Below are 15,131 nucleotides of genomic sequence, written 5' to 3' on the forward strand. Positions count from 1 at the left end.
CATTGATTCTAATAAGAAGTTCATTGTTAATGGACAGAGAGTCAAGCATTATCTTGAAGGCAATGTTGAGCAAGAATGCTCAAGGCTGAGACTAGATTAGAAGCTCAGTAAGGTCCAACTAAAGACAATAAAGAAGCGCTTGTTGGGAGGCAACCCAGCCATTAGCAAGGTTTATTTGTTATTCAAATAATAATTATATGAGTTTGATATAAATTATCTTCAAGATTAATTCTCAATTATAGGAGTTCAAGAGTTACAGAAGGATACAGAGGATTCACAGAGAAAAGGAGCTTACTGGCACGAAAATGCCAGTAAGAGGTGTTTTTGGGTGTTAAACGCCCAAAAGAAGCATCAACTGGGCATTTAACGCCAGTAAAGATACCTTTCTAGGCGTTAAATGCCAGAATGGGTACCATTCTGGGCGTTTAACGCCAGAATTGCAACATCTTGGACGTTTAGAAAAACGCCCAGTGACAAAGGATTTCTGGCGTTTAATGCCAGTCAGAAGCAACAGCTGGGCGTTAAACGCCCGAAAGAAGCATCAGCTTGGCGTTAAACGCCCAAAACAAGCAACAAATGGGCGTTAAACGCCAGAATGAGTGCCATTCTGGGCGTTTAACGCCAGGAATGTGGAGGGGAGGAAGTTTTGTTTCCAACTCAAATTTTTTCAAATTTCCATGGTTCCATCCAAAATTTCTTGCATAAACATGTTACAAACTATCATCTTTCAATTTCAATTTCAAAAAAAATATAAAACAAATTAAAAATAAATTTTTCTTTAATCCTAAAAAAAATCTTTTTCAAAACTAATCTATCTTTTTAATTTCTTCTCAAATCTTTTTTTCAACTCATATTATCTTTTCAAATTCAAATTTATCTTTTTCAAATCTCTCTCATATCTTCTAAATTTTAAAATTGCATCTTTTGAATATCATATTTATCTTTTACAACTCACATCTTCTATCATATCTTTTACAATTCATATCTTCTATCATGTCTTTTTCAAAATTTTCGTGCCCACCCCTCTCCCTTTTAAATTTCCATTCGGCCACCCCTTGTCCTCCACCATTCGAATTTGGCTCTCCTTCTATTTCTCTCCTTTCCTTTCTTTTGCTTGAGGACAAGAAAACCTCTAAGTTTGGTGTGTTTTTCCGTGATCACCAAGCTAAGACTCACTAAGATCATGGCCCCCAAGGAAAAACAAACCACTTCAAGAGGGAAGAAAGAGAATAATCCAAAACCACTTTGGAATCAAGAGAGGTTCTTAACAAAAGAACATGCAGACCATTACTACAAAATAATAGGTCTAAAGATCAGTGATCCCGGAAGTTAAATTCGATCTGAAAGAAGACGAATATCCGGATATCCAAGAGCAAATTCGAAAAAGGGGCTGGAAATCCTAGCTAATCCTGAGACAAAGGTGGAAAGAAACATGGTTCAGGAATTCTACTCAAATCTGTGGCAAACGGATAAGTAGAGAAGGACTGGAATCACCTTCTACACCTTTCGAACCATGGTCAGAGGGAAGGCTATTTACTTCCACCTTGACAAAATAAGAGAGGTCTTCAAGCTGCAACAACTATAAGATGACCCGGACTCCTTTAATAGGAAGAATGGTGAGATCAGATAAGCGCTTGGACCAAGTTCTAGAGGACATATGCATCCCCTGGAACCAAGTGGACAACCAACACAAAGGGTGTCCCAAATCAACTCAAGAAAGGGGATCTCAAACCAGTCACTAGGGGCTAGCTGGACTTCATTGGGCGTTCCATATTGCCCACCAGTAACCGCTCTGAGGTCACTCTCAAAAGAGAAGTGATGATCCATTGTATTATGCAGGGAAACGAAGTAGAGATTCATCATCTGATTTCTTGTGAGCTTTACACAATTGCAAACAAGAACTCCAAAGAAGCCAAATTGGCTTACCCTAGCTTAATGTCTCTGCTATGCAAAGACGCTGGGGTAAAGATAGAAGTGGATGAGTATATCCCAGTTGAGCACCCAATCACCAAAAAGTCAATGGAAGGACAACAAGTGCAAGATAACTCCATCAAAAGGAGGGCACAGAAGTTCCTCCTAGAAATCCCTCAGATTGACTACTGGACCCGCCTAGAAGCATCTGTCACCAAGCTGCAAGAAGCTATGGATCAACTGAAAGAAGAACAGCAAGTTCAAAACAGCATGCTCTGCAAACTGCTGAAGGAACAAGAGAAGCAAGGGCGTGAGCTACAGGAGCTGAAGCGCCAGAAGTTGTCTCTTGAAGGGCCAGACACCCTACAGATTGAAGGAGCATCCATCTCCCAAAATAAAGGTTGTTGAGTCCTAATCTTAACTCTGTGATAACTTTTGCTATTAGAGATCTACCTTAGGAGTCACATGAATAATAGTAATTAGTATCTTTATTTTTATTTTTATTTTTTTATTATTATCTCCAAGTAAGCTATAATTTATTTTTCTCATCATCATTAAACATGAATAAAATAGCAGATTTTTTAGAATAAGGAGGCAGTTTTATTTTCGAGTTCTTAATAAGAACAATTCAAATTATTTATATGTGGTGGCAATACTTTTTGTCTTCTGAATGAATGCTTGAACAGTGCATAATTTTTGATAGTGAAGTTTATGAATGTCAAATTTGTTGGCTCTTGAAAGAATAATGAAAAAGGAAAAATGTTATTGATAATCTGAAAAATCATAAAATTGATTCTTGAAGCAAGAAAAAGCAGTGAATACAAAGCTTGCGAAAAAAAATGTGGCGAAAAATAAAAGAAAAAGGAAGAAAAAAAAAGAAAAGCAAGCAGAAAAAGGCAATAGCCCTTTAAACCAAAAGGCAAGGGTAATAAGGATCCAAGGCTTTGAGCATTAATGGATAGGATGGCCTAAAGGAATAAAATCCTGGCCTAAGCGGCTAAACCAAGTTGTCCCTAACCATGTGCTTATGGCGTGAAGGTGTCAAGTGAAAAACTTGAGACTGAGCGGTTAAAGTCGTGGTCCAAAGCAAAAAGAGTGTGCTTAAGAACTCTGGACACCTCTAACTGGGGACTTTAGCAAAGCTAAGTCACAATCTGAAAAGGTTCACCTAGTTATGTGTCTGTGGCATTTATGTATCATGTGGTAATACTGGAAAACAAAGTGCTTAGGGCCACGGCCAAGAATCATAAAGTAGCTATGTTCAAGAATCAACATACTAAACTAGGAGAATCAATAACACTATCTGAATTCTGAATTCCTATAGATGCCAATCATTCTGAACTTCAAAGGATAAATTGAGGTGCCAAAACTATTCAGAAGCAAAAAGCTACTAGTCCCGCTCATCAAATGAGAATTTGGGCATCATATAGAACTCTGAGATGTTATTGCCTCTTGATTTTCTTTCTATCCTGTTTTGTTTATCTAGTTGCTTGAGGACAAGCAACAGTTTAAGTTTGGTGTTGGGATGAGCGAATATTTTATACGCTTTTTGGAGCTATTTTCATATAGTTTTTAGTAGGATTTAGCTACTTTTTAGTATAGTTTTATTAGTTTTCATGCAAAAATCATATTTCTGGACTTTACTATGAGTTTGTGTGTTTTTCTGTGATTTTAGGTATTTTCTGGCTGGAATTGAGGGACCTGAGCAAAAATCTGATTCAGAGACTGAAAAAGGACTGCAGATGCTGTTGGATTCTGACCTCCCTGCACTCGAAATGGATTTTCTGGAGCTACAGAAACTCAATTGGCGCTTTCTTAATTGCGTTGGAAAGTAGACATCCAGGGCTTTCCAGCAATATATAATAGTCCATACTTTGCCCGAGTTTTGACGACGCAAACTGACGTTTAAACGCCAATTTTCTGCCCTATTCTGAAGTTAAACGCCAGAAATAGGTTACAAACCAGAGTTAAATCCCACAAACAGGCTGCAACCTGGTGTTTAACTCTAAAAGAAGCCTCTACACGTGTAGAGCTTAATGCTCAGCCCAAGCACACACCAAGTGGGACCCGAAAGTGGATTTCTGCACTATCTATCTTAGTTTACTCATTTTCTGTAAACCTAGGTCACTAGTTTAGTATAAAAACTACTTTTAGAGACTTACTATGTACCTCATGACATTTTACATTTGAATTTGTATCTTCTACAGCATGAGTCTCTAAACTCCATGGTTGGGGGTGAGGAGCTCTGCTGTGTCTCGATGAATTAATGCAATTACTACTGTTTTCCATTCAATCACGCTTGTTTCTATTCTAAGATATTCACTCGCACTTCAACTTGATGAATGTGATGATCTGTGACACTCATCATCATTCTCACCTATGAACGCGTGCCTGACAACTACCTCTGTTCTATCTACAATAGCTTGAGTCCATATCTCTTGGGTTTCTAATCTAAGATTAGAACCTTCGTGGTATAGGCTAGAATTATTGGCGGCCATTCTTGAGATCCAGAAAGTCTAAATGGACTGACAGACGCAAAAGGATCAATGGATCCTATTCCAACATGAGTGAGAACCGACAGATGATTAGCCGTGCGGTGACAGGACATTTGGACCATTTTCACTGAGAGGATGGATGGTAGCCATTGACAAAGGTGATCCACCAACATAGTAGGGTGGAGGGGGTTGATTCCATGAAGAATGTTCATATGAGTTCGGCTCCTCTATCATTTGATTTTCCATTCCTTGGCACAAACCATCGTTAAAATCACCAATTCCTATAACATTTCAACAACCATACAACTCGAAACCACAAGGGTAATTAGTATTCGTGAAAAAGAAAAAATAAAGATAAAATAAAACAAAATTCAAGAGCTAATTAAAAATTACTATAAATGACTAAAATAACTGATAAAAAATAATGCATAAAAATTGATGGATGATGTGATGAAGAAATAAAAAATAAAGGAAAAATAAAAATATGAAAAATTACATAAAAAATAAATTGAAAAATCGGTCAAAACGTAGAATTTCAAAAAAATAGTGTGGCTCACAAAGTGAGTCTTTTTAGAATGTGTAAAAAAACAGAGCAGCACCTATTCATACATCAAAAATACTAAAAATGGTCAAAATAGTAAAAATTCATATGCATGCATGAAAGGAGACTAACTGTAACAACCCTAGTTTTTGAAAATCAAATAATTAGTTATTTGTGATTTATTTTATTTGTTGATAATTTTATTTTAAGAAAATTATTTTACTAAAGGTAATTAAATGGAGTTTCATGATAATTAGAATTTTAATTAATTAGAATTTTTATATAATCCTTATTAGATATTTGGTATAATTGAAATTATAATTTTGATAATTGAAAAATAAGAAGATTTGTATAATTTAATTTAAATAAATTCTATTTTGAATGAATTATGTTATTAATTTGAACTTCTAGAAAATGATTTTATTAAAAATGATTAGATTGATATTTATAAATACTTTAAGTTTAAGTCAATTATTATTTTTGTACAATTTTTATTATTAGTTATTTTACAATTTGAAATTAGTGTTCCGGTGATAGAAAAATAATGAAAAATTATACCATTTGATTTGAATAATTAATATTGAGTTTAAAACTATATTTTATAAAAATATGATTAATATGTTCATTTTATAATTTAAATCAGAGATAATTAATTGAATTTAGCAATATGATAAATAATGTTCCGAAATATTTCTAATAGAGTATATCTTGTTTTAAAATTACTCTATCCTCCAATTTTATCAAAATATCTATTTATATCTATCCATATTCTTTTATAAAATCCCTAATTTCTAACCCTAATTCCCAAGTCAAACTCAAAAATCCTAAATTTCTAAATTGAGAAACCCTAACCCTAATTTTCCCCCCATTTCCCCAGCCTCTGAATGCAGCCCCGACCCCCTTTCTTCCTAAACCTAACCGCCGCAGCCTCACCTTCTTTCAACGTACAAACGCATACACACTGAAAAAATGGGGAAACAGAGAGAAAGAGATCTGAGAAAGAGAGGAAAGCGAAGGGAGACAGTGCTGGCTGGGCCCTCACCGCCGTCGCCGTTGCCGTCAAGCGTGAAGGGTAGAGAGGAGAGAGCCTGCGTCCGAGAGAGAAGAGATGTTGTCTACCGTCACTATCGCCACCCTGGAGCTCGCTGTCGAGCTGTTTCACAACGCCGTCCCGTCCACGGAGCCACAAGCTTGCGTTACTGCCGATCCGTCCAGAAGCCGCCGTCGAGGGAACATAATCGCGAAGAGAGAGAGACGCACAAAGAGAAGCCCGCGACCAGCCTTGTCGCCGTCAGCGCTGCAGGTTGCTGTCACCATCCTTGTGAGCTGCCACTGCGTCGCCGTTACTGAGCTGCAGCGCCGCCGTTGCCGCACTCTGCTGCTGCCGCGTCTCACTAAGCCACCGCTGGAGGAGGAGCGCTCGCCAGTTCTACCTCTGCTTCTAGTTTCTAGAATCTGAGAAGAAGCCACCGCCACTGCTGAAACTGTTGGTTTTGTTGCTCTGTCCTTGCTCTAGATCCACTCTGAGCCGTTACCATCACCGTTTGGCTGACACTAAGGCTTTCTACTGCCACCGGAGCTGCCCAGGACCACCACTGTGGCTGCCATAGGAACAGAACAGGTGCCAAAATCTAACATAATGCCGTTGTTGTCGATTAGAGATGCCAAAACTACCGCTGCTGTTGTGGATTTGGAATACTGGGTGTGTCGCGTTTAAATTCTGCAAATTTCGACACTCTGAGGTAGGGGATTTAACGTTTTTAATTTAGAATGCCTACAAAGTTATTTGAATAAGTGCAAATGGTTAACAATGGTTAAGATTCTCTTAGTTGACATGAATGACTTGAAATGGATTTGAAGTTAGTTAATTGTTGTGATTATTCTGAGCTGTGGTTGAATTTAGATGCTGCTGTGATTAATGATTAATTTAGTATAATTTATTAAATTGAAGTATGCCGAGTTAATTATTGAAAAGCTGTCGTATGGATAATTGCTGAATTGGTTGAAATCTGGTTGTGAATTGTATTTTGCATTACTGATTTTTGTGATGAGTTGACTGCGATTCTGATCTTGAATGAGTTATTTTGAATTGTTTGATATTGAATTGGAATTTTAATATATTGGAATGGCTGTAAAATGGATTTGTGACAGGTTGGAATTGGTTGAAATGTAGCTGCAAATGGTGATTCATTTAATTTTACTTATTAAATTGAAACATGATGAGTTAATTATTGAATGAAATGTAATTGAGAGAAGTTAGTTGTGGTGATTATTCTGAGTTATGTTTGAAGTTGGATGCGGATGTGAATTGAATTTGGGTTATGGTTGTGATATTGACTGGCTTTGTTATCGCGAGTAATTAACTGATGAGATTTACTTTGGTTTGAGGCTGTGAATGTCTTTGGACTTTGTTGTGAATGTTTGAAGCTGTAATTGATATTGGTTTTTTAGATTTTGATGGAATTGTTGAAAGGTTCTGATTCTATGTGGTTATACTGAATTAGTTGAGTTGTATGGTTGTATTCTGGTTATTGAGAGTAAGTGCTTCTTGTTGTTTTTAGTTATCTAATGTATCGGATTGGCTGTGAAATTGACTTGTGACTGGTTAGAATTGGTTTTGGTAGTTATTAATGTTGGTTCATGATTAATTAGAATTAAGTTTGAGAACTATTAAAAGATTGAAGTTTGATTACCAAATCATTCTTTTCAAGCCTGACTTTTAAAACAAGATAGTAACTTTGCTAAAGAGTAAATGACATTAATTAGAATTATGAAAGGCTGAATTTTGGGATTACTAGTTGATTGAGTTTAATTTGAAAGGATTCTATAACTTGTGAATGTAGTTAAGAATTGATGAGATGAAAATTGGTGATAAGAAAATAAAAAGATAGATAAGGGGTTTTTCCTACTAGACCTCTAAGACACCTGTTCTTAGCAACCTAGGTCACTGGAAGGGATTCCCTACTAGACCTTCAAAGAACCTGTCCTTGATAACCTAGATCAGAGGGACAAAAACTGAAAGAAACCACTACGCAGATCACCTTAGTGTTGGATCCTCCAATCTTCCTCATGCAACAAGTGAAGCAAATCACTCACCTCACTTCTCACACAATAAAAAGTGCTTAAAAGCAACTAAAATTTATTCATCAAAGTTATGTAAATTGTCTCACCAAAGGTGTTTAAATAGGCACCTAATAACTAACTAAAAGATAAGATAACTAATTTAAATCAGATTTGATCTTATTGGATTAGATCAGATTTGATTTAAATTTTAAAATCCTAAAGATATAATAACTAATTTAAATCAGATTTGATCTTGTTAGATTAGATCAAATTTGATTTAAATTTAAAATCCCTAAAAATACTACTAAGCATAGAAGATTTAAAATAAGTCTTCTAACAAACTTTTGACCACATAACAAACTAAAACAAAAGTCTAGAATTTCGAAATTTAAAGATAAATTATGCCTCCCACTAAATTCGGAAAGCATTATTGGGCTTCTTGCTGTCCTGACTTGGCCCAATGGGCCTTGCCCATTCTTCTTTGGTTAGAACTTGATGTAACTCCATATGCACAAGCGCTGCCAGGTTCCCAAAACTCTCCTTGAGCTTCTTTGCACGTGCTCTAGTGATGGGGCCCTCTGAAAGTGTGAAATTCCCATTCTGCCCTTTTGTCTTAGAATGCCCCTGTTGTTTTTTCGAGCATGTATCATTCCCACCTTCCTAAAAAAGATTCGTCCTCAAATCTGTGTCCATATCAAAAGGAGAGAGATCGGAAACATTGAAGGTAGCAGAGACATTATACTCACCTGGTATGTCAATCTTGTAGGCATTGTCATTGATCTTCTCAAGCACTTGGAATGGGCCATCCCCTCTAGCATCAAGTTTAGTCTTCCTCTGAGTAGGAAATCTCTCCTTCCTCAAATGTACCCAAACCCAATCTCCTGGTTCGAAGACTATATGCTTTTGGCTCTTGTTAATCCTTTCAGCCGTGGTTTTGTTCTTCCTCTCAATTAGGTCATGAGACTTTGCATGTATTGCTTTAACTTTCTCAGCCTTGCTAGCTCCATCTAAACTAATAAGTTCACTCAAAGATAAAGGCATTAAATCTAAGACAGTGAGAGGATTAAAACCATAGAAAAGTTCAAAGGGTGAAAAACCAGTGGAAGAATGGATTGTCCTATTATAAGCAAACTCAATAAAAGGTAAATAATCTTCCCAGGTTTTCAAATTCTTACCAACAATAGCACGCAATAAGGTTCCCAATGTCCTATTTACGACTTCAGTTTGACCATCAGTTTGAGGGTGACAAGTAGTTGAGTATAACAATTTTGTTCCCAACTTGCTCCACAAAACTTTCCAAAAGTGACTTAAGAATTTAACATCACGATCAGAAACAATAGTTTGGGGAACACCATGTAAGTGCACAACTTCTCGAAAGAATAGGTCAGCAATATGTGTGGCATCATCAGTTTTATGGCAAGCAATGAAATGAGCCATTTTACTAAATCTATCTACCACAACAAAAATGCTATCTCGACCTCTCCTAGTTCTAGGCAAACCAAGAACAAAATTCATAGAAATATCAACCCATGGATGCATAGAAACAGGTAAAGGAGTATACAAACCATGTGGTAAAGACTTAGATTTAGCTTGCTTACATGCAATGCATTTAGCACAAAATGTCTCAACATCTTTACGCATGTGGGGCCAGTAAAAATGCTCAGATAAAACATCCAAGGTCTTATGCACACCGAAATGACCCATCAAACCCCCACTATATGATTTTAGAACAAGTAACTCCCTAATAGAACAAGTAGGTACACAAATCCTATTACCTCAAAAAAGAAAGCCATCATGCTTATAGAATTTGTTATATGCACCATGTTCGCATGTAGCATAGATAGAGGCAAAAGCAGAATCAGTTGCATACAATTCCTTCATACACTCAAAACCTAACAGTTTAGAAGTAAGGGTTGTGATTAAGGAATATCTTCTGGATAATACATCAGCAACCACATTCTCTTTACGTTGCTTATAGGTGATTACATATGGAAATTATTCAAGGAATTCTATCTATTTTGCATGTCTCTTGTTCAGCTTCCCTTGGCCCTTCAAGTGTTTGAGGGATTCATGGTCAGTATGTACCACAAATTCCTTAGGTAGCAAATAATGCTGCCATACTTCCAAAGCTCGCACCACGGCATAAAGCTCTTTATCATAAGTGGAGTAGTTGAGATGGGCCTCATTCAACTTCTCACTGAAATAGACGATTGCTCGCTTTTCCTGCATCAAAACAGCACCTATACCAATTCCGGAAGCATCACATTCGATTTCAAAAGTTTTAGAAAAATCTGGTAAAATAAGAATGGGGGCAGAACACAATAATTCTTTCAAGGTGTTAAAGGCAAGTTCTTGTTCCTGATCCCATTTAAAGTTGACATGTTTCTTGATGATTTCAGTTAAAGGTGCAGCAATAGTAGAAAAATCTTTAACAAACCTCCGATGAAAACCCGCAAGACCATGAAAACTTCTAACATCAGAGACACTCTGAGGTGTGGGCCATTCTCTAATAGCCTTCACCTTCTCGTCATCTACCTCAATTCCTGCAGAACTTATCACAAAACCTAGGAATACAACTTTACTCAGACAAAACGAGCACTTTTGGAGATTAGCATACAATTTTTCCTTTCTAAGTACCTCTAAAATAGATTGAACATGCAAAATATGATCATCAAGACATTTACTGTAGATAAGGATATCATCAAAATAAACAACCACAAATTTACCTAAAAACTCTCGCAAAACATGATTCATTAGTATCATGAATGTACTAGGTGCATTAGTCAAACCAAATGGCATAACTAACCACTCATACAAACCATATTTAGTTTTGAAAGCTGTTTTTCATTCATCACCAAGTTTCATTCCTATTTGATGATAACCACTCCTTAAATCTATTTTAGTAAAAATAACAGAACCATGCAATTCATCAAGCATATCATCAAGTCTAGGAACAGGATGGCGATACTTTACCGTAATCTTATTTACAGCTCTGCAGTCAACACACATTCTCCATGAGCCATCCTTCTTAGGCACCAATAGTACTGGAACAGCACAAGGACTCATGCTTTCTTTCAACAAACCCTTAGCCAAAAGGTCCTCAACTTGCCGTTGCAGTTCCTTCGTCTCCTCAGGATTGGTCCGGTAAGCTGGCCGGTTAGGAATGCTTGATCCGGGGACAAAGTCAATCTGATGTTCAATGCCTCGTAATGGAGGTAAACCTGAGGGCATCTCATCTGGAAATACATTGCCAAATTCCAGCAAGAGTGAAATAAAAGCACTAGGCAGGTTATGGTAAGTTTTAATGGTAGAAAGTAAAGACTCTCTAAATCGTACTAACACCAATGCTTTTTTTTCCTAAACTAGCATGCTTCAGATTCCTCTCTTTTGCATAAAAACATATTTTGTGAGCACTCTCACTCTCCACAGATGCTTCTCTTTTAGAACTCTCTTTTTCACTCAGACCCTGACTCTTTTTTGCACACGTTTCATCTCTCAAAGCCCTCTCTTTACCCTCTTGTTTTTCAATTTTCTCACATCCTAAAGACTCTTTAGTAGATTTGTGCATGTTCAATTGCTCCAGGTACACTTCTTTAGGTGTCAAAGGTGCAAGGGTAATCTTCTTCCCAAGATAAGTGAAGGAGTATCGGTTTGTCAAACCGTCATGGACCACCTTCCTATCATATTGCCATGGACGGCCTAGGAGTAGATGACAAGCCTGCATGAGAACCACATCACAAAGTACCTCGTCACTATATCTCCCAATAGAGAACTATATGCGGGCTTGCTTCATAACCTTCAATTCACCAACATCACTTAGCCACTCCAGTTTGTAAGGGTTAGGGTGTTTGGTGCATTTCAAACCCAATTTTGTGATCAAAGTAGAGCTAGCAACATTTGTATGACTTCCAGCATCAATAATCATGAGTCCAACCTTACCTCCCAATAAAACTTTTGTATGAAAGATGTTCTCTCGCTGTTCTAGACGATCGCCCTTGGCTTGTACATTTAAGATCCTCCTAGTAACAAGGGTCTCACCGCTAACAGCATACTCAACTATATCTTCATTATCTGTAGTATCATCCGCATGTGGCATGTCTTCATACCCATCTAAGTTATCAGATTCTGAAAAAATATCATTTGCTTTAATTACCATGGTCATTTTATTTGGACACTCGGAAGCATAATGGCCTAATCCGCGGCACTTAAAGCAGGTAATATCACGATGCCGTGCAGGAGATTTAGAAGTAGAATTAAGCATGTGCGTCTTCCTGTTCTGCTCTGTGGGCTTCTCCTTTGATTCGGTAGGTTTGGATCCAGTTTTCTCCCCGAAATTAGCACCTCTCGAATCCCACCTTGAAGTAGAATTACGCAGCCCTTTTGCCTTTTGCTGTCTTTCCACCTTGATAGCTAGGTTCACCAAGTCTTCCATAGTCACAAATGGGAGATGTTCTACAGTATTTGCAATGTCTCGGTTCAACCCACTCAAGAAACGTGCCATAGTAGCCTTAGACTCCTCCTTAATATTTGCTTGGATTAGCAGCATCTCCATCTCCTTATGATACTCATCTACAGACTTAGAACCTTGGTATAACCGTTGGAGCCGTTGATGTAGCTCTCTGTAGTAGAAAGAAGGAACAAATTGTTGTCGCATGACCTTCTTCATCTTCTCCCAAGACAGAATTGGTGGTTTTCCATTCTGCCTCCTCTGTTTGTCCAGCTAGGCCCACCAGACAAGGGCATAATCTGAGAATTCTACAGCCGCTAGTCTTACCTTTTTTACATCAGAGTAGTTATGACACTGAAATAAGAGCTCTACCTTGCGTTCCCATTCCAGGTATGCCTCAGGGTCACTTCTGCCTTTAAATTCTGGGATGCGTATCTTGATAGCATTAAGGTTATTATCAACATCTGCCGGTTGTCTATGATGCCGAGATCTGGATGAAGTCTCCTCCTCAGACTCCGTAGAATCATTATGAATAGATTCTTGTGACCGTGCTTTTCGCCTAGGGGAAAAAGAATTAATTCGAGAATCCATGTTATCAAGACGTTGTTGAATCCATGTAAGGATGATGGAAAGTGCATCGAGGCGGAAAGTTAGTTGTGGATCGGGGTTCTTTTCAGTGTTAGCCATCAATGAACCTGTAAAAGAAAAGACCTTACAGCACTCTTCTCATGTGTATCACTCGGAATAGGACACTCGTGTTTCACTCAATACGTGGCTTTTACCCTCTGATGAGCTCACCACTATTGTCTTTTTCCACTCTTGGATTGCCTTAACAAGTTACACTTCAGAAGGTGAGGAATTGAGACACCAAACTAAGATAATCTGAATGATAGAAACGTTCAACTTGACAAGAAGACAATTAAAGTATGTGAAAAAGGAAACAATGAATGATACTAGGATGACAAAAACTAGCAAAATTGAATCCTAAGTGGAACCCAAGGAAAATTTGAAAAGATAAAACAAAGGAAAAATTTAAAATTTCATTTTTTTTAACTGGAATAAACAGAAATTGCAGTAATAGAATTTAAGGAAGAATTTTTTTTTTCATTTTTTTTGAATCTAAAGTTAATTTGCAGAAATTGAAGAGAAAAATAAAAAGATTAAACAAGACCCATGGAACCTGTAGATAAATAAGAATTTATCTACGACCTGTAACTGATACCAGATGATAAGAAAATAAAAAGATAGATAAGGGGTTTTTCCTACTAGACCTCTAAGACACCTGTTCTTAGCAACCTAGGTCACCGGAATGGATTCCCTACTAGACCTTCAAAGAACCTGTCCTTGACAACCTAGATCAGAGGGACAAAAACTGAAAGAAACCATCACGCAGATCACCTTAGTGTTGGATCCTCCAATCTTCCTCATGCAACAAGTGAAGCAAATCACTCACCTCACTTCTCACACAATAAAAAGTGCTTAAAAGCAACTGAAATTTATTCATCAAAGTTATGTAAATTGTCTCACCAAAGGTGTTTAAATAGGCACCTAATAACTAACTAAAAGATAAGATAACTAATTTAAATCAGATTTGATCTTATTGGATTAGATCAGATTTGATTTAAATTTTAAAATCCTAAAGATATAATAACTAATTTAAATCAGATTTGATCTTGTTAGATTAGATCAGATTTGATTTAAATTTAAAATCCCTAAAAATACTACTAAGCATAGAAGATTTAAAATAAGTCTTCTAACAAACTTTTGACCACATAACAAACTAAAACAAAAGTCTAGAATTTCAAAATTTAAAGATAAATTATGCCTCCCACTAAATTCGGAAAGCATTATTGGGCTTCTTGCCCATTCTTCCTTGGTTAGAACTTGATGTAACTCCATATGCACAAGCGCTGCCAGGTTCCCAAAACTCTCCTTGAGCTTCTTTGCACATGCTCTAGTGATGGGGCCCTCTGAAAGTGTGAAATTCCCATTCTGCCCTTTTGTCTTAGAATGCCCCTGTTGTCTTTCCGAGCATGTATCAATTGGATTGTTGGATTATGTGAGAATTGCGAATTGTGGATTTTTTGGTTGCTTGAGAATCTTGTATTTGATAATTATTGGGAAAGGATTGTTGAATTGTTGAGAAAGAGGGAACCCGTCAGGGTGGCTAAGTCTAAGTTTTAGGGGAGGTGCTGCCGAAATTCTATAAAAATCTAAGGTTTTATTTGAAAAGTTATTTTAGAAGCTTTGAATTTGGAAAAATATATTACTTGAGTTTTATTTAGTTAAGAAAAGAATTATTCTATTTTGAATTCGATTTACCAAATAAAGGTTTATGTTTCAAAATTAAATTATTTAAGAAAGAAACTATGTTTTGAGATTGATTCAATATGAAAAGAATTATGTTTTAAGCTTGAAATAAAGGATTACTTTTTTAGAAGTTTGACGAATTTATAATATTTTAATTTGAATAGTAAAGAGAGAGATGATTTTTGAGTCTTTGGGAAGTTAGTAAACTTGAAAAAGAGTTTTATTTGGTTACTTTTAGTAAGAGGGTGATGTTTTGAAAAGTACTTAGCGAATTTAAAATAAATGATTTTCTTGAGTCTTTTGAAAGAAAATTAAACTAGAAAATAGTTTTAAAATTGGTTCGAGTTAAGAGGTTGAAAAAGTG

The 15,131-nt window shown here is 36.7% G+C and overlaps 1 pseudogene; it reads right to left on the bottom strand.

The window, feature by feature from the left end:
- Window positions 1-6,395: 6,395 nt before the first annotated feature.
- LOC107615624 (uncharacterized) lies at window positions 6,396-13,144 on the bottom strand (annotated as a pseudogene).
- Between the last annotated feature and the right edge of the window lie 1,987 nt (window positions 13,145-15,131).

The sequence above is a fragment of the Arachis ipaensis genome, chromosome B9 (assembly GCF_059453495.1).
Source record: "Arachis ipaensis isolate K30076 ecotype BB chromosome B9, ASM5945349v1, whole genome shotgun sequence".
Taxonomy (NCBI): Eukaryota; Viridiplantae; Streptophyta; class Magnoliopsida; order Fabales; family Fabaceae; genus Arachis; species Arachis ipaensis.